A 27,976-nucleotide genomic window follows, 5' to 3' on the forward strand; every position below is an offset into this window, starting at 1 on the left:
AATGGTCACATCCAGTTTATTACTTTCTCTGAAATAATCAGGGTGACCTGGATCTACCTCTCTATACAGAATAAAAAAGATAAGCTTTATCCTACTAATTGAGCTCCACCCATTCTAAGCACAAAATAAAAGTGTAGTTTTAGCTTTCCCCAGTCTATGCAGTTTAAAAGCATGAACAGCCCAATGTACCTTTGAAGGAAAGAAAAACAAGATATTAAATAATACTATACAGAAAACCCCACTTTTCAAGGCAGGCTCTTTGATGTAACCTAACTACATCAGAGACACTACTAATCTTCTAATGCCATGAGGCATCAGAAATTCAACCAAAATTACAGATTTATGATACCCATATCTCTTCTGTGTAAAATCCACACAGACATTCAGAATAGTTCTCCTGAGGGCTCTAGAGACATCTGGACGCCATAGGCAAGCCACATGGCCTCATGAAATCAACGTGCCCTCTGTGGACTCTAGATGGGAATATATGAAAAGCTATTTACCTGATATAACATAGTTGTACTCATTTATAAATCCCCTAATTATGATTCTTCTACTTCCTTTATTCGAACCTATAATTTTCATTATATGTTTAATTATATTTCTCAGAGATTTGAAGGCTTCAGATTGTTCCTCTGCCGGTGGAGCCCTGAGACCCAGCAGGCATGGGGCCTACTCCTACCGTCCAGTTCTTCAGGTCTGCCCTGGACAACTAACGAAATGATGAGGATGGACCAGCCCAGCCCCAGAGCAAGGAGGATCTTCAACTGCAAGCAAAGCAATTCCATTCCTCTGACCCATAATAGCCAAGTCCCTTCTCAGTCTGCAGCAGAGTGGACATCATCCCCAATGCCTCAAGATTGAGGAGTGAACAAAAAAAAGGGGGAGTATAACCACTGACTGAAAGTGATGTGTTGTTCTTGTAGTTATCTTGTATTAACTGAGTAATTTGTAACTTTGACTTAAAAATAAATTTTTGATTAAAAAATACGAAAAAGAGGAAATTGTTAACAACTTTGTGCCAATACCTTTGAACATTTGGAAGAAATGAACCAGATTCATGACACAATACTTGCCAAAATAACTTCAAGAAGAAACCAGCAATCTAAGTAATCCTATATCTACTAAAATTTTAATTAGTAAGTTAAAATGTTCCTACACACAAAAAATGAAACAATAATAAAAAACGAAAAAAAATTCCAGGTCCAAACAGCCTTGCTAGTAAAATATTTCAGACATTTAAGGATGAAATGGCATAATTCTACATTCACTCTTCAAGAGACTTGAAACAGAAGGAACTTGTTTTATGAGGTCAGCCTTACCTTGACACCGAAATTGGATGAAGACATTATAAGAAAGGGAAATTACAGATCAATATCTCTCATAAATACATATATATAATGGTTTTATACAGGATATTGGCAAATTTGGTGGCATATAAAGAAGAAAATTCACCAGGAGAAGGTGGAATTATTCCATTTCTGAAAAGTTGGGTACAAATTTGAAAATCAACCAGTACAATCCACCACATTATTATTGTAATTGAGTCATAGAAAACATTTGATAAAATTTAACAGTTCTTCATGACAAATACTTTCAATAACCTGGGACTAGAAGGGAACTTCCGTAGTGTGATGAAAACAATATTTAGAATATATCATATTTAGTGGTTTATATTAAAAATATTTTCCTCAATATCAGGACTAAAACAGAAATCTTACTATCATTCATTTAATTCAACATTGTACTAGAGTTTTAGCCAAGCAGAAGAAGTTAAAAAGTATTTAGATTGAAAAAGAAAGAACATAACCATTATTTTTCTCAGAAGACATTATATGCATAGAAAATAAATAACATTTTCTACAGTTATTGATAAAATTGGTAAGTAAATTTAGCACTGAATACAAAGTCAAGGTACTTTGTACAAAATCAGTTGCATATCTACATATTAGCAACACTTATAATTAAATACAGCATTAAAAATGTATACCTTTTATAAAAACATAAAAATATGGCATCAATCTGTTAAGATTGGAAATTGCTCTAGCCACTTTGGAAAGAAGTTTGACACTATCTGCTAAAGTTCACATAATATATATAACCTTTGACCAAGAATTATACTCCTGTGTAAGTATTCTCCAGAGATAGCATGGTGTCCAAACAATGCAAAGAAAAGATTCCAACATCTTTCATATGTAATTGATGAAAAATTTTACTGTATTGGGTCATTGGGCTTGGGGAATGAAAATGGGTAAAAAAGTAGGAGGCTTTGCTGCAATTTTCTGTCCTTAAACATTAATGTTGTTTGTCTAGAAACAAAAAGGAAGATCAACTATCTGGAATACAAGTTGTATTCTACAATATAGTAATTAAAATTGAGAGGGAAAACCATATTCTTGGGTTTTCAATCATTTGGTATCTTTAAGATTTCACACTACTTTTAACCTTAAAGCATTTGAACTTCCAACTCATCTGTTTAAGTGGTGTGTTCTTTTATTCTTTTGTTTTCTTTGTGGCTGCAAAGACCATGTTCAGACCCAAAGTTGCATGATCCTTGCAAAGAACTCTTTCAGTATGGTTATAATATTGAATACTTTTTATATGAATGTAGCTGAAACCAGATAAGCAACAAATACCCTGTTAAAACATAAAAGGATGCAGTGCCTTGTACAAAACAATCAAGCAACTTTAAAGAAGACTTGGATATGAAGCAAAGACATTTTCATCTCTTGGTAGTTTCTCAGCTCTTACGTGCTACAAATGGAGTATCTGCAAAGGTCTGCAGCTTTTCAAATTTTTATTAGAAAGTTGTTTCTCTCACTTGTAGAAGGTAAGCCCAATTTCCTATTATAAAATTCATCTGAACGCAGTGTGGGACACAAGCTGAGAGGTCTATTCTAAGGGTGTCATTATTATTGTTGTTGTTACTATTATTTGTTTTTTAGAGACAAATCATGGTTTCCTGATCTCAGAGAGAAAACTATAGCTGCACTCAGCTTGAATTATTTTACAGACAAAGAGGGAGAATGATGATTAAATAAACACATGGTGTTCACATTATCAAAATTAGCCTATAATCCTTTCCTGCTGATTTGAGAAAGTCATTTAGGCTCCATATGCACGGGATGAGGAGGGATGGAAAGAATTGCTCCATTCTGTCTGCCATATACTTGTGACAGAAACATGGCCCTTGCCGGCTTAACTGAGTTTCAGCTAATGAAACAATAGTTGTTGTGAGAATGACAGGTGTCAAATAAAATCTTTAGATCCCAGCTTATTTAACCATGTCCAACATAAGAAAATTATAATGGTTTATATATTTTCTGCTTATAAAGCATATATAAATATATCTGATCTCATTAGACTGTGAGATTCTTGTGGGAAAAGACCATATTTTATACAACTTTGTTTTCCCAATATTTAAAACAGCTCGTCCTCTTCCTAAAACTACACACAGTCTTGGATTACTAATAATACAATATTGTCTGTTTTTGAACTTTATGTAATTGGAATCATATGGTATGTATGGGTTTGGGTCTAGTGTTTGTCACTCAAAATTATTTTGTGAGATTCATCCATGTTGCTTCACACAGAGGCAGTTCATTTTTATTACTGTACAGTATTTGGTTATATGAATATACAAACATTTTTATATACATTCTACTATTGATGGACATTTTGGTTATTAGCTCTTATGAATTATAATGTCACAGACATTTCTATCCATATCTCTCGATGTATTTGTGAACCAACTTTTTGGGTGTGTGCCTGGAGACTGGAATTGCTGCATCTTCGGATATGTTTATGTTCAACTCAAAAGTTGATGGTGCCCAATGTTTCCAAAAGGATTGTACCAATTTCTGCTCCGACTAACATGGAATTACAGCTCCATTTGCTTCCTATCTTTGCTAACCCTTGGCATTGTCATAATTTATCATTTTAGCTATTCTGGTGTGTGTGGGGTTTCATTTGCATTTCCCTGATGACTAATGAGATTGAGCATTTTTAAAAATGTCTATTGGCCATTTGGATCTTATCACTTGTAAAGTGCCTACTCAAGCAAGTCCCTGACCCATTTCTTCTATTAGGTTTCAGGTCCTTTTTTTATTTATTAGTAATTGTAAATGTATTTTAGATATGCAGTTCAATTTATTAATCACTTCTTTTATAATTAGTGCTTTTTTATAATTAGAGTTTTTTTAATTAAAAAATTGTTTCCTACAGCAGGTCATGAAAATAATTTCCTAAATTTTGTTTTATTGTAAACATCTGTAGCAATAGTCCACCTGTGATGGATATTTTTATTATAGCTTAAAGTAGAGGTAAATATCATTTTTACCCGCATGGTTATCTAATTAGCTCAGCATCATTGAATAAAATGAACATTCTCTCACCCTTATTTTTTTTTAGGAGTTACTAGGGATTAAACCCACTCACCCTTGTTTTTTGTGTTAAAAATCAAGTAAGCACTTGTATGAGTGAATCTGGTTCTAGATTCTCTATTTTGTTCCATTAATCTCTGTTTTTTCTTTCACCATTACTACCAGTCACTATCACAATAGCTCTGTAATACCTCTTAAAATGCCATAGAACATCCTTCTACTTTGTTATTTTTTTAAAGTTTATTTTAGGGAAGTGGATTTGGCTCAACCGATAGAGCATCCGCCTACCACATGGGAGGTCCAGGGTTGAAACCCAGGGCCTCCTGACCCATGTGGTGAGCTGGCCCATGTGCAGTGCTATGCGCACGAAGAGTGCCCTGCCATGCAGGGTTGTCCCCCACTTAGGGGAACCCCACTCACAAGGAGCGCGCCCCATAAGGAGAGCCACCCTGCATGAAGAAAGCGCAGCCTGCCCAGGTGGGGTGCCACACACACAGAGAGCTGATGCAACAAGATGAGGCAACAAAAAGAGATACAGATTCCTGGTGCCACTGACAAGAGTCCAAGCAGACACAGAACACACAGTGAATGGACAGAGAGAGCAGACAACTGGGGGGGTGGGGGGGTGGGAGAGAAATAAATAAAAATCTTAAAAAAATAATAAAGTATATTTTATACATTTCCTTCATATGTATTTTATAAGTAGCTTGTCAATTTCCACAAAATATTTGCTGGATTTGGATTGGGGTTGCTTTGAATTGGTGAGCAATTTGAGGAGAATTTAAATTTCCTTAAAAAATGAGTCTTCTGAATTATCAACATTTATTTGTCCCTCTATCCATTTAGATCTTCTTTACTTTTTTAAAATACTTGATAGCTTTCCTTGTAGAGAGCTTGTACATCTTTTGTTAGATGTATTCCTAGATATTGATATTTTTGGTGCTACTATAAATAATATCTTTAAAAATATTTTATTTTCTAATTGCACACTGTTCATATATCGAAAGGCTTGTCCAAGATGATCCAGCTAATAAGAGGCCGAGCCAGATGGAAACGAGCAATCTAGCTTCAGAGTCCCTACTCTTACTGACCACACTATGCTGCCTCTCTGGAAAGAACTCTGGACACAAAGCAGAGTAAGTGACGGGGCCAGACTCTTGGACACACGTCTAGCACAGGCCTGGAGCCCAGCAGAGGCCCTCATATGCGGGTTTAATGCACCTCCGTGGCCACCTTGAAATTCTCGATAATTTTGTGTTTGAACTTGTCTTTTGTAAATGGGATAATGGAGCTCCCTCTAAGCACTTGGAGCCTCCCTACCTCCCTGGGAGGATTTCTGGGCCACCTGCTAACTTGGTCCTGCCCAGCAACCACTGCTGCCCTTCCCTTCCAGGTGTGGGCCTGGGCCTAGGGAGGGTGGGGGCTGGCTCCTCCCTCTGAGTCATGGATAGGCTTTGGCACCTGTGATGGTCTCCATAGACCCCACGAGGGTCTCCACACACCCCTGGAATATCCCCTATCAAAAGGGATATCCGTTAGCAAGTAAAGAGCAAATGGAAACCACCATAACAGGTCAAGAAAATTCACAGAAGAAAGGAAAAAGCCTCATCCCTGCTTTCTTTATTTTTTAAAAAGATTTATTTATCCACCCCTCTCCCCCTCTTGCTTTTGTGCTTGCTGTCTGTTTGTCTTCTCTTTGGGCAGCACTGGAAACTGATCCTGGGACATTCCAGAGTGGGAGAGAGGTGCTCACTCTCTTGTGCCACCTCAGCTTCCTGGTCTGCTGAGTCTCTTATTATCTCTCCTCTGTATCTTTTTTTTGTTGCATCATCTTACTACACCAGCACTCGTGCTGCATGGGCCAGCACTTTGTGTGGGCCAGCACTCTGCGTGGACCTGCACTCTGCGGGGGCCAACTTGTCTTCACCATGAGGCCCCGGGAATGGAACCCTCGACCTTCCATATGTGGCTCCAATTGGTGGAGCCACATCTGCTTTCCTCATCCCAGCTTTCTGAACAAAGGCCTTGCGTTTTCATTGTGCACTGACTCCTACAAAGTACGCAGCCAGACCTGGAAGATATTATTTGGTGTGTTTGTTGGGACCTCATTTTCATTTTATCTTTTATATCATAAGCATCTTCAAAATATATTTTCCTTTGTATTTTTAGGAGGTATCAGGAATTGAATCTTGGAACTTGTACATCGGAAGCAGGAGCTCAGCCACTGAGCTACATCCACTCTGCTGTATTTTTTAATTTATTGTTCAATGCATATGATTCTTTCATAGATCCTACATACAATTTATACTTTTCTGTGGATGTTTACAGTTCTCTCTAAACACTCCTATAAATATTGATTCACCTCATCCTCTTGAGTCCTGAGGTTGTTATGGGGAAAATATCATCATCCTTCCCTTAATAGATGGAAACTGCATCTACTTTGCAGATGCAAAATCCCTACTCTGTCAAGAAATACATGCCTTACTTGAGGTGCCTCAGCTAATATGTGGCTGAATTGGGGCTTGAACACAGGTCCTCTAATTACAAAAACTGTTTTCTTTCCCTCAAATCACAGCTCACTGTTACGAAGGCATCTTCCTGGATACTGAAGAGGAAGATGGAGCATAGCCCCAGGATTTCCACCTTGCTTCTTCAGGCTAGCTACTTGTTAATGCAAGCTTCTACGAACATGCTTTACTCACATGGCACTTCAGTGCCAGTTTTACAATGTTTTCAGCCACAGGCAAAGAAACAAGAAGCTGAAAGTGGGTAATTAGGACTGTACTGGGAGTTTTGGAAGTGGGTGGAATGTCCTTAAAATCTGAACATCTGGTTGTTACACTTAGTGAGCAATAAATGATTAAAACATTGTTGACACTGGTTAACAGGAATCTATTCCAAAGCTTCAGTTTATGTGCACAGTGATTTTGTTTTTAAAGGGACCGATGCCAAAAATGTAAGAATAATCTAAAATGTGACTAATTGGCATGATTCACCTCCCCCTTGTCAACTCATCCTTTGCAATTTGCTTAGTAACATGGTATTCACAATCACTGCTATGTCTGCAAGTCCACCAATGAACCTCTAAAGACGCTTCCTTATTAAATTCTGCTGAAGTCTTCAGGATGAGGATAGGGTGTTAAGATTGCTCTCCTTTCCATGGTGCTACTTTGTTACTAAATCCTTGAGAACTCAATTCATCTATTACTTGTAAGCATCATGAACATAAAAAGTAAAATGACAAAAATAGAAATTTATAGCATTGACATTACTGAAGACAGGTAGTGGAGTAGCTTGATTCCAAAATTATTTTTAATTTATTGTTTATTTCATAGTACACATAAAAGCTGTTGGGTGCTATTTCTACTGTTCCTTTATAGAAAACAGTGATATGGAAGTCTTTCAGTAAAGGCATACTGTACAAAATGAAAGAAAGGATGAGGCTAATTCTCACCAATGTTATCTTATAGTTCAATGGTAGAGCTTGGGGCGCTGGGTCTAAAAGATAACATGTTTAATTGTTTCCAAAAAAGAGTATATAACAGAAGGATGATATAGAAAATTCTTTGGAATGTATAACACCAGGCTGAGAATTTGAAGGAGCTGCTGTATGGAGGTTGGAGAAAGTTTTGGAAGCTAGGATCATAATAATTACTGGAGATCAGGAGATGATAAAGTAAGATGATTTTGGTCTGCAGCACTGTAGATATTGGCATAGAAAAGATAACATGCAGGAAAGAAATTCTGAGACTAGCTGGTAGTCTCAGCAAGTCTGATTGCTTGTTTTCTACTTTTTTAAAAAAAATTATAGTGAAGAGATACCCAAGGTTCCCAGCAAACAGAGAATTGGTAAAAGAGAAACCAAGAAAGTCTTGCCTTAGGCTAAAGTGAGTCTGATTTACCCATCTTCCTGCCTCTCTGTGTATACTTTAATTAAAGCTTTATGTAAAGAAATTCAGCAGAAAATCTTTTAGGCATTAAAGCTAAATGGGACATGATGTGAAAAGCCCTCAATTACTTAAGTCCCAGACTTTACCCCGTCATGTCTGCAGAGGCCCTCTGGTGAAGAAGGTTGGCTCAGGCCGCCCCCTGTTGGGTGGCCGGCTGATATTCCAACTTCCGCCAGTCCATCCAGGGTTCTGAGCTCAGCTCTGCTGCCATTGCCACATCTCCAGTTCCGGGCCTGTCTCACTCTGATTGTGTGAAATGCTCTGTTCATGAGTAGAATGAATGGAGTCAAGTTGTTGGCAAAGCCTCTGGTCTTAGGTTTCCCACACTCCTTCTGATTTGAGGCCGGCCCTCCTGCAGTCCACAGGTTCTCTCAGCTCCTCTGCTCCCTGCTCTAGGACATGTGGTAACAGCCGTACCCTCTACAGGAAATGCCTCCTGGGGGCACTTTCTCTGGCCAGTGTTCCTAAACACCATTTTCACCCAATGCTTTCTGGGTCACTCCATGCCTTGTGCAATGATGTCTTTGGGACTTTCAACTTCCGCAGGTTAAATTTGGGGAGGCAGAAAATAGCCTCTGTGTTCTGAGTCCTGATAACCTGTCTGAGTTTGGGGTATTTATTTGCCTTCTCAATGAACTTCCAGTCCTGAGGGGCTATGGGGATGCTGGAATCTGACTTTCTGCACATCTCTCTCTCCTCTACTTTGCGGTTTCCTTTCTAGTGGAGCTGTCCTCTCTCCCATCTTCCTTCTTCCCTCCATATTCTTCCTCAGTTTGAGCAATAAAGGTAGATGGGATTCACAGAAAGGAGGAAAGATTCACAAGGTATGAAAAATACTTGACAAGAATTTTCGTTTGCTAAAGGCTGCCAAGGCAATAAACCAGAAATGGGTTGGCTTTTACAATAGGGATTTATTAACTTATCAGCATACAGTTCTGAAACTGAGAAAAATGTCCAAATACAGGTATCAGGTGAAGCTCTCTCCTTGAAGATATGGCTGCCGGCGACCCTGCCCTCCTGTCTCATGGCGGGGCACAATAGCAGTGTCTGCTGTCTCTCCCTTCGCCTCTGAGTCTCTCTGCTTTCAGTCTCTGGTTTCCTCCAGCTTTCTCTCTGCTCCTATGGTCTGCTGTCTCCCAGCTTCCATTGATTTCAGTTTCTGGCTTCTGGGGTTTTCTCCACTTCTGGGGATTTCCCTCCATGTCTTCAGCTCCCTCTTTCTTTATTCATCTGTTTGTAAAGGACTCAAATAAGAGGATTAAGACCCACTCTGGGTCATACCTGACTGATGTAATCTAATCAACTGGTCCTACCTAAAATAGTTCACACCTACAGGAACGGACCAGTTTCTATAGTGAGAAAGTGAAATAACATATAGTTTAAAGCACTTTGTAAACTCTGGAGTGCTGTACAAATGTAAAGCATTATTATTGTAGAGTAGGATGATCTGGTCTGTTTCTGCAGGAAATTTTTTAAACACTATGAATGGAAAGGAAGCTGGATTTTTAAAATCTTAAGAATGGGTCCATCATAGCACAATATGAAAACTCTGCTTATGTTTATTGCAACTTAATTTTGTAGATTAACTTCACTTTAGATACCTTACACTCTCCCCTGTTCCCCAGCAAAAAAAAAAAAAAACAAAAAAAACCCCACACAAATAAAACAAAACAAAACAAAAAAAAACAAAACAAAGAAACAAAAACAACCACATACACCCAGGGGGCTAATTCTGCTACTAAATACTAAAATTCTAAAATGAGTATCTTCAAAACAACCTAAGATTATGTAGTTACCAATCCCTCCCCTTATTCAGTAAGGAAAGGGGATACAACTTCTTTTTTCTGAAGTGCACATGACAGTTAGTTACACAGTGATATCTTCAGCAAACCCAATGTTTAGCCTCAGATCTTGATTCTGGAGATTTAAAAGAAATAAATTCAGAGTCATCTGCCATGACCATAGAACCTGTGGGTCTCTGGAATCCTCAGGAGAACCAGTTCCTGGGGTTGTATCTACTTTGGTTATCTCTGGGACCCTGTTCAGTACCATGTCAGTTGACCCTACTTTGGAGTTTGTGTTCCTGAGTGTGATGGAATTGGACTCAGATGTGACCTTTCTACACATGCTTCTTTTGTCACTTTTACTGGACCTGTGGTTGGTGCTGGGGTTGGTGTATACTCAGGAGACCTGACTCTCTGGACTGCCCATGTGACAGCCAGGCCTTGAGCCTCAGCAGACTTGCATCTCCTACTCTTGGTTTTTATTAGACTTACCCCTGCCAGCTACCAGGGAGGTAAAGAAGGTCAACCACCATACATGGGAGCCAAGAGTGCCTACAACTGCAAGCAGGAGAATTGCATCCATCCTCCATGTGGAATCTAAGCCCCCTCTCAATATAGAGGTGGAGTGGACCTAACCATGCCAGGGTCCAAAGGATGGAGGAATTGAATAAGAATTAGAGTGGACTTACTGATATTCTACCATGGAACTATTGGGATTAGCAATGGAAGGAATTGTAGCATTGATGTGGAGAAAGTGGCCACAGTAGCTGCTGAGGGTAGGGAGAGGAAAGAAGAGATATGACGTAGGGGCATTTTCTGGATTTGGAGTTGTCCTGGGTGGTACTGCAGGTACAGATGCTGGACATTGTATGTCCTGCCATGGCCCACTGGGTGGACTGGGGTAAAGTGTTAACTACAATGTAAACCATTATCCGAGTGGTGCAGCAGTGCTTCAAAATATATTCACCAAATGCAATGAATGTGCCACTATGATGAAAGAGGTTTTTGATGTGGGAGGAGTGGAGTGAAGGGAGTGGGCAGTAAATGGGGTCCTCTTATATTTTTTGAACATAACATTTAAAAAAAGAGGGAGAAAAAATATAACTGAAAATCAAAGCAAGTGCTTTTCAGTAGAGCAATTAGAGCAGTAGCAGTGCAAATCTTTTTCATTATGTTTCACACTTTTGGAGTTGTTACACATTTTCAAAGGGGGCAGCTGCTGAACTTGTTGGAACAGTGCCATCTACTTGCACTGTCTACTCCCAGATTGATTGTAGGAGTAAAGTGATGTAATCATTGCTGTTCTTGAAAATTGCAAGTATTTTGAGTTCTGTGCTCTTTCTATTTAAACAAGATGGTTCCTCTGTAGGTAGGAGACCAAATGTCATGCAGTTGCTGTGGCTGAATTGGGCATGTTGATAAAGACTGATACTGTTTGCAGTTTATTTTTAGATGCATTTACACACACGAACTCCCTGTTTTCATTTTGAAGCTAAAGAAAACAGATTTGAAGTGTTTATCGAAATGTGGTTCTTAAAACAATATGTAAGAAAATCTATAAAACATTTATTTTTATTGATTCAGTCCTTAAGACTTTTAAAATTGAGAAGGAATTCTATGTTTTATAGTAGTGTAGGTCTATATTTTAGACAATATGTAAGGAATGCCCAAAGAAAAATAGGAACTTTGTTTTCTGTCTTTTATGCTGTGCTTGTATTCCCACAAAATTCCAGTATAGATTAAGGAAACATATGTGTAAAAACAAGCGAACAAACAGATAAAAGCAAAACAAAACCCAAACAATAGCACAAACCCCAAGATATTAGAAAGAATTTAGTAAGGATTTGAGAGAAAAAAGAATGATCATTCAGTCCATTATTTCATCTTAACAATTTTGAAAGAAATTGTATGTAGAAATTTCTTTGATTATTATTTTTTAAAAAGAAGCTTTAGATTACATAAATGTTAGATCAAAAATATAGGGGATTCTTATTTACCCCTCCTCCTCCCACACTTTGCCTCACTAACCACATTTTTCATTAGGGTGGTGTATTTGTTACAATTGATGAACACATATTGAAGTACTGTTACTAACTGTGTTTACATTATGGTTTACACTTTGCACTACCCAATTTTATAGGTTTGGACAAAATATATAAGGACCTGTACCCACCATTGCAAGGACATGTAGGGCAATTCCAATGTTCCAACAATGCCTCATGTTACACATATTCTCTCTCCCTCCCCTCAGGCCCTCTGGTGGCCACTGCCTTTATGTGTATGTAGAAATTCCATCTTGGATTCTGGGAGGCAAGAAGTATAGTTGAAAAGGAAAAATTCCATCACTAAGTATTTCTGTCCTGGGAGAAAATGGGAACATTAAGTTTTCCATACGAGCGTTCTTGGCAAAGTGTTCTAAAGGCCCCAAGGTTGTTGAGTAGGGTGACAGCTTCCCATCTTCCTCAACGAGCAACAGCTCTCATTCACATCAAGTGACTTACCCTAACTTTCCATCATCTGATGGGTCCGTTAGGACCTGTCTGTTTGCGGAAGTTAAAACACATTGGACAGTAAACGCCTGGCAGACTTCCTATGTGTGACTAGTAAGAAAAGGATTTTTAGATTTTGCCTGAAAACCTATGAGAAGCGACACATAACAGAATCATGTCAAATAAACAGATGCCTCGCGAGCCCCTAGAATTTGGCAAACTCTAATTTCCATTCACTTGACAAAACTAGGCATGGCACTCTGTTTTCTTCTTGTATTTTCTCGGACCCTATGTGTATTCGCAAGCCTCCCCTTAATTTTCTCTTTAAGACTGCTTGAACAAATAAAAACTCTTCCCTTCACCTGAAGCAAAGTGAAAGAAAATGGGGGAGAGGGGAGGGTGAAAATGGTCTCCCTTTCAGTTATTGCTTTTTGTTCCTTTCTCTCTTTGGTGACTTTATTCTCTTCGGTTTGGAACTGTAATGACTTCGTGTTGAAAAAGGAAGCGGGGGAGGTGGACTGACAGCGGACATCTCAGGTCCTGTTTTCTTAGCGGGCTCTCTGAAAATTGCCACCACGTTTCACAGTGCTGACCTGTGGCCGAGGCGGACCCGGGAGACGCCCGGCCGCTCCCTGGCCGCTCCTTGCCGCGGTTCTGAGTGGAGGCCCCGGCAGGTGGACAGCGCCTTCTCCGCCTGCGCGCACCCTCCAGACCCCCTGAGGCTCGTCTCCAGTAACCAGCCTGGAAGTAGTGGTGCTGATGGCAATGCATGGGGATCAGAAAAATTCCCTCTGGCAGCCCTCCGCCTTTCTCAGGGGGCCAGGGCGATTCTCAGGGCTGTTGCAGCAGATTTGTAGAGGGCCCCAGTTGCCCATCTCAGAAAGCAGTGCGTTACTAGCCACTTATTGAACTTCTCTCCTGATACTTCTTCCACTTCCTCAATAGTGTTTTCTGGGGTCACCTCCTAACTACCTGCACCCAAGTTCAGTCCATATACTGAATATTACTGGAGCTAAAGGGGTTTGGAAACAATTTTTATTATGGAAGAAAGTCCATATTTCAATAACACCTATATTTTAATGGGATTCTCTAATCGTATGCCACAGTTATATAGTACTTGATGGTTAAGAACGAGCCTTCAGGCACATTATTTAACTTGGTCCTTAGAGGCCGGTTAGTACATACAATATTATTTACATTTTACATACGTACAGACAGGTTCAGAAAGGATAAATGATTTGCCCGAAGTCCCAGAGAAGAGCTGGAAAGAACACCCAAGTTTCTTTCTACTGTGTGATCAGACATCCTGTCCTACAGTTAGGAAACTTGCCTTTTGCCGTCAACATTTTGGAAAGAGAATTTTACTAATTTTATTTTAATTTTGCACACTGTCATTATATTGGCTTTCTAGGGGACCTCAGAAACCGCAGTGCCTTTATTCCCTGCTTTTCCCAGTGGGCCCATAAATGTAGCATTTCATTTTGTAAATCACAGCTCAGGTCCATGACTACAATAAGTGAATGATATAATCCCAAAGTGAGTGATTTAATGCCTGGAAATAGCTCACTGATTAGGAAACTCTGTTGGTTACATACTTGCATGATGGCTCTTTCCCTTGTTCCCAAAGCAGCTCTCTAGGAGAGAAGGGAATGGGGGTGGATGGGGTGGGAGTTTGAGAGAAAAGATGAATGATGTTCTGCAAAAAAGCAAACCTTGGGTGATTCATTTCAGATTGCCTATGACGGCTGTCATCTCACCAGAAAGCTTTTGCTTGCAAGAACTTCCAGACCCACTGGGCAGGATATTAAAGGAAGACTTCCTCCAAGATAAACATTTCATCTTTTAATAAGGCATGGCACTTATCTTCCTGAAAAGACTAATTCGCCAGGTCTGCAATGCTGAAGCCTCACGTCAAAACGCCAATGAAATTTTAAACACTTTTCTAAACAATTAGGAGATTGCATTTTGTGTGCGGTTTGGATAGCTTTTTTTTTTTTTTTTTCCTTGCTTGCTTTTGCTTTGTTTTGTTTTGCACCTAATGATGAGAACCTTTATTTTGCATAAAGGTCTCTGGAAAATGAAGCTGTGTTGGCCGCACATTATAGATAAGGAATAATCCATACAGAATACAAAACTCAATTACAGAATTATTTTCTAGCTATTACCAGATACTCCAAATTACCAAAGCTAAATTGAATGTAAAACATAATTTGCCACACTAAAGGCTAGAATTAAAATGACAGAATTTAAACCAGCAGATATAAATGCAACACCATGTGTATTAAAAGCAATCTAATATTGGAAAAATTAAATACTGAGGAAGAGCTCTAAACTTAAATACATCTCATCTGAAATCAACCCTAGAAAGCCTGTCCTTGACTTTTTAGCAAGTTTATTTTTGTACGAAAACAAATTATGAATGACACGTGAGTTCAGTGACAAAAAGAGACACTTTTTGGCTAAAACTAGAAAATAAACTGAAATACAAAATACTGAAAATATGTAAGAAAACATTTCAGACCAATTTTCAAAAAATGTTTAATTTGGTACACTGGTCTTCAGAAAAACTTACCTAGTCTGCAGAAATTTATCTTGAAATACAAATGAGGCAAACTTAATTTTACAAAAGGGGTTAGGACATCTGCACTGCAGGTTAGTGTAGCATGAGGACTGTGATCATACTGTGAACCAAAGCAACACAGAAGCATTTAGGCTTGCCTTCTGCCCATGACAGTGCATCCATAACTCTGGAATTTGTTGCCCAGCCTTACATGCATGGAAAGATCAACAAAATCCCTAACTTTTTATGGAACTATTTTAAGGATGGCTTTAGAAACTTCTGAATAGAAATGAAAGAATCATTGTTAACACAATCTCCAAAATGAAGACAAGTTTTATTCCTAAACCCCGGGTATAGTTAAATATCGGGCTTGATTCAAGCTGCAGTTTGGCTTTCATAGGGAAGAATTATACTTTAAACTGCAAAGAAAATAAAAGCACATATAAAGACTGCTCCAAAAAAGAGTAAAACTCAGATGTCAATCTGTTTTACAAGCTGAAGTTGTCTGATATCTTGGGTCTTGTTCATTTTTGTTGCATTCTTTCCAAGATAAATGTGCTGCATCTTCCATGGGCTTTGAGATTTAACTGCAAATTTTGTCTCTTATTTTATTTCTTGTAATCCTCTCTCTTTTTCTCAGCAATTGGTTCCTGTGGGATCTCACCTTATTTCCAAATGATTGTGTTTGTGGAAAGTAAAGAAAAATACTTGTCTTTTTCTAGACCTTGCTAACTTTTGATATCTACTCATCCTAAAAATGTGATGAATTCAGATAAATATGCAGATGATTCAACCACTTCCACTGAAATATCTGGATAATTGAGTCACACTTTTGCTTTTCTTGCTAAACCAGATAATTGCCTTACTTTTGAAATTAACTTCACATGACTAGAAGTAGCCTTCCTTGAAAAAAAATGGAGTGAAGGAAGTGGATTTGTCTCCCACATGGGAAATCCTGGGTTGGGTTCCTGGGGCCTTCTTAAACACAAACAAACAAACAAACAAAAAATGAAAACAACAACTCAGGGGAGCTGATGTGGCTCAGTGGTTGAGTGCCAGCTTCTCAAATACAAGATCACAGGTTCAATCCCTGGCCTTGATAACTAAAATAAAGAAAGAAAGAAAAGTAGTGGAGCAGATGTAATTCAATGGTTGAGCTCCTACTTCCCATGTGCAAGGTCCTGGGTTCAATCCCTGGTACCTCCTGGAAAATAAATAAATAAATAATAAACACATGCTCTCTTTCAATTCTTGTATTAGCTTTGGCTAACTCAAATGTTCTCCTCATGATTCAAGTGGAGATAGTATAAATTTTATTTCATAGGAAGAAGATTCTAAAGTGAGCCATTGGGGCTCTTCTGCCCCTTTTATTTGAACCTATAATAAGCACCATACTTGTTAAATATATGTCCCAGAGACTTAAATCTTTGGTCTATTCAAGTGCCATCTGGGCCCTGATTTTGAACACCTACTCTCCAGTTAATTGGACTCACTCAGGACAACTAACAAGGAAATGGTGACAGACAGTATCCATCCCAAGGAATAGAGAGTGTCTGTAACTGCAAACAAGATAGTTCCATCCATGTGCCCAGGGGATTTAAGCCTCCTCTCAGTTAGGAGCAGAGCAGACATCACCATCCCAGAATCTTCAGGATTGGGAAATGAGCAATAGACTAAAGTAGGCATTATTATTCTATTATGGACTTATTATTCTAGCAATGGGAGAACTTTCACCATTGATGTAAAGGCAGTGGCCACCAGAGGTTCTGAGGGGAGGAAAAGGGAAGAATAGGTATAATATGGGGGCATTGGAATTGTCCTGTCTGACATTGCAGTGACGGATACAGGCCATTATATATTTTGCCATAATCTACAAAATTATGTGGGACAGAGTATAAACTATAATGTAAACTGTAGTCCATGGTTAGCAGTAATGCTTCAATATGTGTTCATCAACTGTAACAAATGTACCACACTAATGAAAGACGTTAATGTGGGAAAGTGTGGAAGGCAGAGGAGGCCGGTCATATTGGAATTTTTAATGTAACATTTATGTAATCTAAACATTTAATGTAACATTTATGTAATCTAAAGCTTCTTAAAAAATAAAAAAAAATAATAAAAATATAAAGTCTGAGCCATTGAGTTGGCAGTTGACTTGATTTTTATATATGCAGCATTTCATTCTGAGCTTTAAATGCGGTAATTTTAGGCCTGGGATAACATAAATGTTTTCACTAACATAGAGAAAAAAATACTAGGCTATATTTATTATTCTTTGCTTTTGTTGTTTGTTTGGAGTTAGCAATGTGGAGAAAGTATTATAACAGGATTTTTAAAAGTTTTCTTCCTTCAAAAAAGAGTCTGAAAGATGTTTTCATTTTTGGGAACATAAAGGAGAAAAGAATGTTTTCATGGAAATTTTCCAACATCTTCTTCTTTTAATCAAGAGACAGGAAACACTTCTAAAAATAGTTTAGAATAGTGTAGGGGAAATAACTGAGCTTGGGTTGGAGACTTAATGAAAGTCAGTATTGCAAATATTTTTTCTACAAATGAAGGAAATGGAAATTTTGCATTCATATTGATAATTAACTAAAAAAATTAAATAATTTGTTCTGATATTTTCTATCACTCAGAACACTTAAATAAATCTTGTTGGGATAAGAACACTTGATATATTTAAGAGTAGAATTATTTGAAAATTTAAACCCAACCAATCATAATGGAGGTTAGAGTTAGTCCCTGAAAATATTACTACAATTCCTTTCCCCAAGGCTTTTTGCTACTTGTGAGATATTGGGCTAGCAATGTTTTCATCCATTTGTATTATTTTCACAGGGTTTAACTTCATTTTTAATATTATCTGTCCTAAGCTTTGGACAAATCCCACTTTTGCATTTATCAAAAACAGACTTGTCTTATTAGAAAAAAAATATTTTAAATTTCATCTTTTGACACATGGTAAGTCTTGAAACAAAATAAATTAATATTTAATTGCCAACATAAATGCAAAAAGTCTCTAATGACTTGTCCTCTTGGCAAATATATTTCAATCAACCTAACTGTTCTGCTAAGTAGAGAGAATTTTTTAATCTTTCATTATACTTTGAGTTTTGATTTCTAAGAGAAAGCACTGGAGATTAGAAGGCCATCATTTTTGGGGGATCTAAGTACTTGCATGATAATGAGGAAACCAACTTCTTAACACAAGAGTCTCACACCTCTTAGCTAGATTTCAGAATAGAACAAAGGTTTGCACTGCCTGCTTTTTAGACAAAGCAACTTTGGATTGGAAGTACTGTTTTGGACTTGTGTGCTAGTGTTGCTGCTGACTAGCCATGTGAACTTGAGCAAGAGATTTGACTTACTGTATCTCCTTATCTTCATCGGTTATACGATGGGGCTGACTTGTAATCTTCACAGTGCGGTGCCTCTTCTCCAATAGTCTTTACTCCCGGACGACCTTTTCAAATGTGGGAAAGCCAGCACATACGCATTCCACTGACATTACTCTCAGATTCTCTAGCATGTTTACATGAAGACTCTAAATTTTATCTTTCATACCAGATGTGAGAAATATTAGCAAAGATGTTTTAGACAGTGCTATGTGTTCCTCTTAGCAACTAATTCCTTAGAAAAAGGAATTCAAATAATAGGATCCAAGGCATCCCCAATTTCAAATCTCAACAATACCTTCAGAAAAAAAATCGTAGAAGTGGTTGCTATTGGAAGTAATATCAAAGACGGTGGAAACTATAGCAGTAAAGTCAGGCAGAGAGAAAGTTTTAAACAAGGCCTAAAGCACAGCCACAAAGGATAAGATAGATAATTGTTCCTACATTAAAACTCAAAACTATCGTATGACAAAAGACATCAGAACAAACTTAAAAGGTCAAGATAAGTTGGAAGATATTTGCAATGTGTATTTCCACCAGTGAGTTAATAATACATGCATGTGTATATATATATATGTACACTTTCTACAAAGTTAAAGGATAAATTCCAATAGAAAATATGAATAAAGGAAAGTAATTTGAAAATATCAATTGTAGAAATGGTCATTAAACACATAACAAATGTTCATCCTTTGGTAACCAAATAATTGCAAATTAATATTTCAGAGAAAATGTCTTTCACCTATTCCACTGACAAATTTTAGAAAAAGTGGTGATACAGTTGATGTAGAAAAACACACTTTTGGTGGGAATAGAAATTTATACAATTTTTCTAGAGGCCGTTTAGGCAAATATATCAAAAGATCTCAAAAGCACATACCTCCTGGCCCAGCAATTACTTTCTTAGGAATTTATCCTAGGAGCTGACTGATAAAATACAAATAGGTATGAGATCTTCGTAGCACTATGTATATATGTATATATACGTACATATATAGCAAAAGGGGAAAATTATCTAGGTGGTCAATTGAAATTAGAGTACATTTAACAGTATAAAATACTGCCCAGCTGTTAAAAATAATGACACAAAAGTGTTTTATATAAGAAATCCTTTATGCATATTATCAAGTTTTAAAATATTACAGAAAAGCGGACTTGGCTCAGTGGATAAGGCATCTGTCTACCACATGGGAGGTCCGTGATTCAAACCCGGGGCCTCCCTGATCTGTGCGAAGCTGGTTCATGCGCAGTGCTGATGCGCACAAGGAGTGCCCTGCCACGCAGGGTTGTCCCCCATGTAGGGGAGCCCCATGTGTAAGGAGTGCGCCCCGTAAGGAGAGCTGCCCAGGGCGAAAGAAAGTGCAGCCTGCCCAGTAATGGCCGCCACACACACGGAGAGCTGACACAACAAGATGACGCAACAAAAAGAAACACAGATTCCCAGTGCCGCTGATAAGGACAGAAGCGGTCACAGAAGAACAAACAGTGAATGGACACAGAGAGCAGACAACTCCATAATTCTTAAAAAAAAAAAAGGGGGGCTCAAAGTCTATAAGCCAAAATAAGGTGATTATCACTGGATTTTAGAATTTTGATTATGAAATTTTTTTTCTTCATTTATCTATATTTTCTCATTTTTCTATAGTTAGTATCCATTCTTTGTGAAATAAAAGAGACAATAGTGTAAAATGTAATAAAGTACCATTAAAGATGAAAAAAGTTAGTTTTTATGCCATTTATCATAGTAATTACATTTCTAATAACTTTTATAAGCAAATAGAAGATTTGGAAAAGGTTTTATGCAATGACGTTTACCACACTTTTGTTCAAGAGAGAGAAAAGATGGGAGAAAACTTAAATGTCAAATGGGAATGGTTAAATAAACCATGGCATCTCCTTGCAATAGAATATATATACATTGTTTTGAGGTGCCAGGCCGGGTATTGAACCCAGAACCTTGTATGTGAGAAACTGCCACTCAATCTCTGAGCCACATTGGCTTCCCAGAGTTGGTTTTTCCATTTGTTTTGCTTGTTTATTTATGTGTGTTTTCTTTTTTATCAGACACTGGGAACTGAAACCAGCACCTCCCAAGTGGAAGCAGGGCACTCAACTGCTTGAGCCACGTCTGCTCCAGAAATAGAATTATTATTCTTTTTAATATAAGAAAATACTAATATTTTGTGGAGTAAGTGGAATATATTGATTTCCCAATTATGAACAATAACAAAAAGCGTTTATACGCACAGTCAAGGAAAGAAGCACATCAAATCCTCCTTAGTCTGTTGGTACATCTGTCTGTCCATCGGTCTGTCTGCTTCTCTCTCTCTTTCTCACACACACACACACATTCCAAAATCCCATATTCATATTCAGGCTGACCTAGTATCATGTTTGCTTGGTGGAATTATAAATGGTTTTAACTTTCTTTTTTCTATATGTTTGCATTTTCTAAATTCTCCACAGTGAATATTTATTACTATTTTAATATACCCCAGGCCCCACTTAATGTCATTAATTCAGGACATAGACTTAATGGCATTAAGCAAAGAACTAAACCATTGCACAAATTCACTGCAATGACATCACAGCACTTTCTTCTCCCTCCAACGTCCACACTAAAAACATATTCCCCTGCTTTCCTGCTCTGTGCTCGCTCTCTTCTCCCACTTAATTTTAGTGCAGGCTACATTTTACTTCTTTTTATAAATCACGTTTTAGATCTATTGTTGTGGAGTGTTTAGCAGCTATTTCTCCATGGTTATCAGCTCACGAAGACTATAGCTGCATATCCCCTACAACGCCAGATGAGCAAGGAAACTTGTGGTTGACCCAGTGTTCTGCGGTTCTGAGTATTTTTCCACCATCAGAGACCAACAGAGAGTCAGAGTTGAAGGTTGTTTTTTAGTTTATATTCTATACTTTTTCATTGGAAATAACTTTAACATCTTTAAAAAAAAAAAAAAGATTTATTTATTTATTTCTCTCCCCTTCCACCCCCACCCCGGTTGTCTGTTCTCTGTGTCTATTTGCTGAGTGTTCTTCTTTGTGCGCTTCTGTTGTTGTCAGCGGCACGGGAATCTGTGTTTCTTTTTGTTGCGTCATCTTGTTGTGTCAGCTCTCCGTGTGTGCGGCACCATTCCTGGGCAGGCTGCACTTTCTTTCGCACTGGGCGGCTCTCCTTATGGGATACACTTCTTGCGCATGGGGCTCCCCTATGCGGGGGACACCCCTGCGTGGCACGGCACTCCTTGCGCGCATCAGCACTGTGCAAGGACCAGCTCCACATGTGTCAAGGAGGCCTGGGGTTTGAACTGCGGACCTCCCAGGTGGTAGACAGATGCCCTAACCACTGGGCCAAGTCTGCCACCCCAACTTTAACATCTTTTTAAGAATACCTTTTTTCCAATGTTGTGCAAAATTTCCATGAGATTGTTGTTGTTGTTGTTTTTTATGACTCCGTTGGAATGTCACTAGTTTTGGGTCACCTCTTTTCTTTTCCTTGGGTGTGGCTTAATGACATTATCTGCAGACCTAGTTGCTAGGCCAGGATCAAATAAAATTGTATTTTAGTACTACCTAAGTCTGCAAGGTTATATTTTTCAACAAGTTCTTGACTCACTGGTTATACCTGGATTATAATAAATGAAAGCCATACAACCATTGTCATCTCTAAGCAAACATCTACTAAAAATGTCTTTAACTAGATAAATCATAAACAAAATTGGGAAATGAGAGAGGAAAAAGAATTCTCCCAAGTTTCAGGCCCCTGCTCTCCTTTCAGGAACAAATAAGCATTGATTTATTTCCTTTTCTTTCAACAATTTCTTTGAGACTAATTGGTTAAGAAATCTAAATGATGATTTTAGCAAAATTATTTCAGGAATTCAAAATGCCTGTTTTGTGAGCACTTTATGTAAAAAAATGGAATTGTTAATATACAACATGGGAAAATGGGCTCATTATGTCCTAAAATTCACAGCTCTATTTAACCAAGCAAGCGATTTTCTAAATAGGTGCAAAAACCTGAGGTTCTAAGCTAATATTTAATACTATATAAGTATACATGCAGAAGCTTAGGAATAAACTCAAAAGGACAAGCATGGATTTGACATTGCCTTTGCAATTTGCATTTGGAGCTGTGGCAGCAACATGGTCTCCCAGCTGTTCTCCTCTACATTAATCAAAGAATTCTCAAGACCAAAGATAAATGCTGCATGCAAAGATGTTGCTTTTATTTCCTTACAGTTTTGAAGAGGAGAAATAGGAAACGTTTTTCTCTTGTGTTTAACATTAAGTAAAAATCACAGGATACACAATTAAATTTATGGTATGCTCACTGCAGTGTTAAAAACAATCACACAGAGAAGAAAGAGCATATTTTCCATGATCGTGTTTCCAATGTTGGGCATAGGGATGATTTTTTTCCTTTCTTTTATTGTATATATTTCCTAATTTTTCTGTCATAGGTATGCTTTACCATATATATAAGACCATATTTTGTTCTTCCTGTTTTAAAACTATTTGCTCAAGATAGAGAAAGTTGGTACTTTCCATGAGATGATTTTTATACTTTGTAAGTTGTCCTTTGATATATATCCAAGAGTTCATTCTAATGGACTATTTAAGAATTCCTTCTAGGTAAAGGGCTGCATGTGTTTTGCTTTGTTTTGTTTTCGTTTTTGTTTTTTTGGTCTTAGCTTTCCAGGACTGCTATGACAAATACCACATAATGAGCTGGCTTAAATGATGGGAATTGATTGTCTCAAGATTTTGGAGGCAGGAAGTCCAACATCAAGGTCTCAAAAGGCCATGATTTCTCCGGGAGTCTGTAGCATGTTGGTGCTGGCTTGCCACAATCCTTGGGGTCCCTTGGCTTGCATCTCTGCCACTGTCACATGGTGATCTGTCCCCTTGGTGATTTGTCAGTGGCTTTCTCCGACTGGCTGCATCTAAGTTTTCTCAGGCTTAGAAGGTCTCCAGTCATTTGGATTAAGACCCACTCTGATTCAGCTTGGCCTCATCTAAATGGGATCTTCGAAGATCCTGTTCACAAGAGAATCCACACAGTCACTAATAACAGCATGGCGAAAGGTCCTGTTTACAAATGGGTTCACACCTGCAGGAACCCGGAATGGACTGGACCGAAAGTGTGGTCTTCATATGGCCAGCACACCACTACACAGGCACCAGGGGGCCTGGCCCGTACCCAGGTAATTGCCCTCCTCTGCTCCCCAACCTCATTGTCAAAAACATAGATGGAAGCTACAGAATAACCCAAACATCTGACACCCCTAGGAGTCCACCCTGAAAGTGTTACCATTCTGTGAAAATGTCTATGTGACATAAATTTTTAAAATTTTGTCTTTTTTTTTAAAGATACATAGAACACAAAAAATGTTACATTAAAACATATAAGAGGTTCCCTTACATGCCATTCCCACCCCCACATGTGAGCAACATGGAGGATCTCAGGAGGTAATTCTTAGGCACCCTGCAGCTCTAGGCCTAGGTGAAATTTCGAACACACAGACTGATAAGTGTGGTCATCAGGATCAAGGGCCCATCATTGGTGCATCCTTCTTCTCTGGTCTTTGCCCTTGCACTTGGGGGATTGTTGATGTTCCATTGTGGGATGTGACAGAGCTTCCCGGTTTGGAACTCAGCACTCCCTCAGTTGTCATGTGTAACTCTACCTACCATGACAATACCCAATGAATATCCAAACATTTTTATATACCCTATTTACATGTCCTGGAGAAGTCCCACCCAACCATGTGTACCCCACCAATGACACCCCATGCCAGTGCTCCCCCCCTGCCATAGGTGAACCCTTCTGTGATCCAAAACTCCTTAAAAAATGAAGCCTAATACATTGCCAAATTCAATTAGTAGGAGAATGAAATAGTTATGATAGGTTTAACAATTAGAAATAGAATACATATTAATTCAAAAAAACTAAAATAAAGTAAAAAATAAATTGGGGTATTAAAAAATGAAAAATAGCATAAAACTTTGAAATTTTGCCTTTTATCACTGTAATAAGTGCAGCCCTGTGTAACAGTTAGGAATCTCTAGGGAAACAGAATGAATAAGAGATATCTGTCAACAGTACGTGATTTTATAAGAATCTGTCATGCAGCCGTGGATGCACAAGTCCAGGTTCCGTTGGCAGGTTGCAACCAGGGGCTCCGATCAATGTCCAATGAAGGTTCTTGACGAGTTCTGGGAGATGTTGGCTGTCCAAAGATGAGCTGGGAAATTCTCACTCAATGCTGGAACCACTTCCCCTTTTAAGGCATTCAACTGATTGGATAAAGCATCACTCATTGATGATGGCAATTTCCCTGATTGATGTAATTGTAATCAGCTATCTAGGATTTACCACTGTATTAAAATCAATAGTGACTAAAGTCCATAAATGTCCTTGTATTACAGTTAGCCCAGTGCTTGCTTAACCAAACAACTGGGCACAATTATCTGGACGAGTTGACACATTAGCCTAACCATAACACCCTGTATATATAGTGGCAAGGCAATCTCTTCCCTTCCTTCCTCAGTGTTTACATCCTTTCTTTTTAATTTTTAATTTTGTCTTCAAAAAAATTTTAGATCACAGTAAAGTCACCTATACAATATAGGGAACTCTAATGTACCCAACATCAAACCCTTTTCCCCCTTCCCCAGCAAGTTCTTTTTACATGTGGATGTTATATTTACTACAGCTGATGTACAGATATTGAAACATAGCTACTAACAATGGTCCTATTTTGCTTTACACTATATTTTAGACTGTACACTTTCCTAAATTTTTAGTAACATTATGGTTTACATTATGGTTTATGTTAGACTATACGCTTTTATAAATTTTTGGTGAAATTTAACATGGCTTATATCCATCACTGCATGATCTTGTGGAACACTTCAATTGCATCCCAGTTACCCCCTCTTCCAACTATTCTATCCTCTCTCCCCCTCCCCTTAGGGCCCACAGTCACACCCAAGCTTCACTGCTTGAAGGACCAGATTCATAGATATTTGCAACAATGCTAAGGGTTTGACACACTAGACTGTCCTCCTTACTTGGGAGCCACCCATGCTCTCAAGAGACAGCCTTCCCTTTGTTTAAGAACATCAGGCCTCCCCAGGATGGGGGTACAGCACCTTCCCACTCATTGTATGGGTGTCCACCCAATGATTTAACACACTATGAGAAGATAAGCACTAACACACTTCCTAGAAGCCTGCCTGAGGTGCACACTATGTCAGATGCTCCCCCAACAAACATCTTAAACAAATAACTCTTTCTTATTATATTTTCTAAAGAGTTTTCTCAACATTTTAGTTTCAACCATGTACTCAACAATCTCCCATGTTCACCTGCCCCCCCAAAATCTCCCCCCAATTCCATGGACCATCTGACCCATTCTCCCAATCCTAACCCCCCTCAAGCCTGCAAAGCCCTACCCAAAGCTTCTAGAACTTATAAATGAGTTCAGGAAATTCACAAGCTATAAGATCAATGCACAAAATCAGTAACATTTCTGTACACCAATAACGAGCAATTCTGAGGAGGAAATCAAGAAAAAATACCATTTCCAATAGTAAATTTTAAAAATCAAGTATCTAGGAATAAATTTAACTAAAGATATAAAAATGTATACACAGAAAACTACACAACAAAGGAAATCAAAGAAGACTTAAATGAATGGAAGAATATCCCCTGTTCATGGATAGGAAGACTAAACATCATTAAGATGTCTATCTTACCCAAACTGATCTACAGGTATAATGCAATCCCAATAAAAATCAACATAGCATTTTAATGAACTAGGAGAACTAACTACGAAATTTTTTGGAAAGGAAAGAGGCCCTGAATACCTGAAAACCTATTGAAAAAGAAAAATGGAATTGGAGGAATCACACTACCTGACTTTAAAACATACTACAAAGCTACAGTGGTCAAAATGGCATGGTATTGGCACAAGGATAGACATACAGACCAATGGAACCAAACTGAGAGTTCTGATATAGATCCTTGCCTACGCAGTCATCTGATATTTGACAAGGCCACCAAGCCCACTCAACTGGGAGAGAATGGCCTCTTAAACAAATGGTGCTTGGAGAACTGGATATCCATATGCAAAAGAATAAAAGAGGACTACCATCTCACGCCTTATACAAAAATCAACTGAACATGCATCAAAGACCAAAATATAACAGCCAAGACCATAAAGACCTTGGAAAACAATGTAAGGAAGCATCTACAGGACCTTGTAATATGAAGTGGCTTCATGAACTTCATACGCAAAGCATAAGCAGTGAAAGAAAAAATAGATAAATGGGACCTCCTCAAAATTAAAGCCTTTTGCATCTCAAAGGAGTTTATCAAGAAAATGAAAAGACAACCTACCCAAAGGGAGGAAATATTTGGTAACCAATATCCAGCATATATAAAGAAATCCTATATCTCAAAAATAAAAAGACAAACAATCCATTTTAAAAATGGGCAAGATATTTGAACAGGTGCTTCTCCAATGAAGAAATACAAATGGCTAAAAAGCACATGATAAGATGCTCAACATCACTAGCTATTAGGGAAATGAGAATCAAAACTACAGTGAGATACCATCTTACACCCATCAGACTGGCAGCCATTACAAAAACAGAGGAGTATAAGTGTTGGAGGAATGGGAACCCTCATCCACTGCTGGTGGGAATGCAGAAGGATCCAGCCATTCTGGAGGACAGTTTGGTGTTTCCTCAAAAAACTAGCTATAGATTTGCCATATGACCCAGCAATTCCACTGCTGAGTATATACCCATAAGAACTGAAAACAAGGTCACAAACCAACATATGCACACCAATGTTCACAGCGGCATTATTCACTATTGCGAAAACTTGGAACCAACCCAAATGCCCATCAACAGAGGAATGGATAAACAAAATGTGGTATATACATACCATGGAATACTACTCAGATGTAAGAAGGAATACAATACTAACACATGGGATAATATGGATGAATCTTGAGGACATTATGTTGAGTGAAGTGAGCCAGACATTGAAAGACAAATATTACATGACCTCTCTGATATGAATTAAGCAAATCGAGCTGTTTCAGAGAGCTAGAGACTGGATGATAGGCTTACAGGAAATTGTAGGGGGAGAAGAAGGTTGTGAGCTGATACCTACATGGCTGAAATCTGATAAAGTGGAGGTAAGTAGTTTTGCAGGGAAGGGATAAGACGGAGGCATAAGGATATGTGACTTATTTTTAAAATTGTGGTTATGGTTAAAGACTGGGCTGTTTATTTACCTTTCCTGGAGGCTGTGGAAGTCTGGAAGGGGAGAGAGAATTGCCACTTGCTGTGGATTGAATCATGTCCCCCACAAAAGATGTGTTCAAGTC

Source organism: Dasypus novemcinctus, chromosome 14, assembly GCF_030445035.2.
Source record: "Dasypus novemcinctus isolate mDasNov1 chromosome 14, mDasNov1.1.hap2, whole genome shotgun sequence".
NCBI classification, from domain to species: Eukaryota; Metazoa; Chordata; class Mammalia; order Cingulata; family Dasypodidae; genus Dasypus; species Dasypus novemcinctus.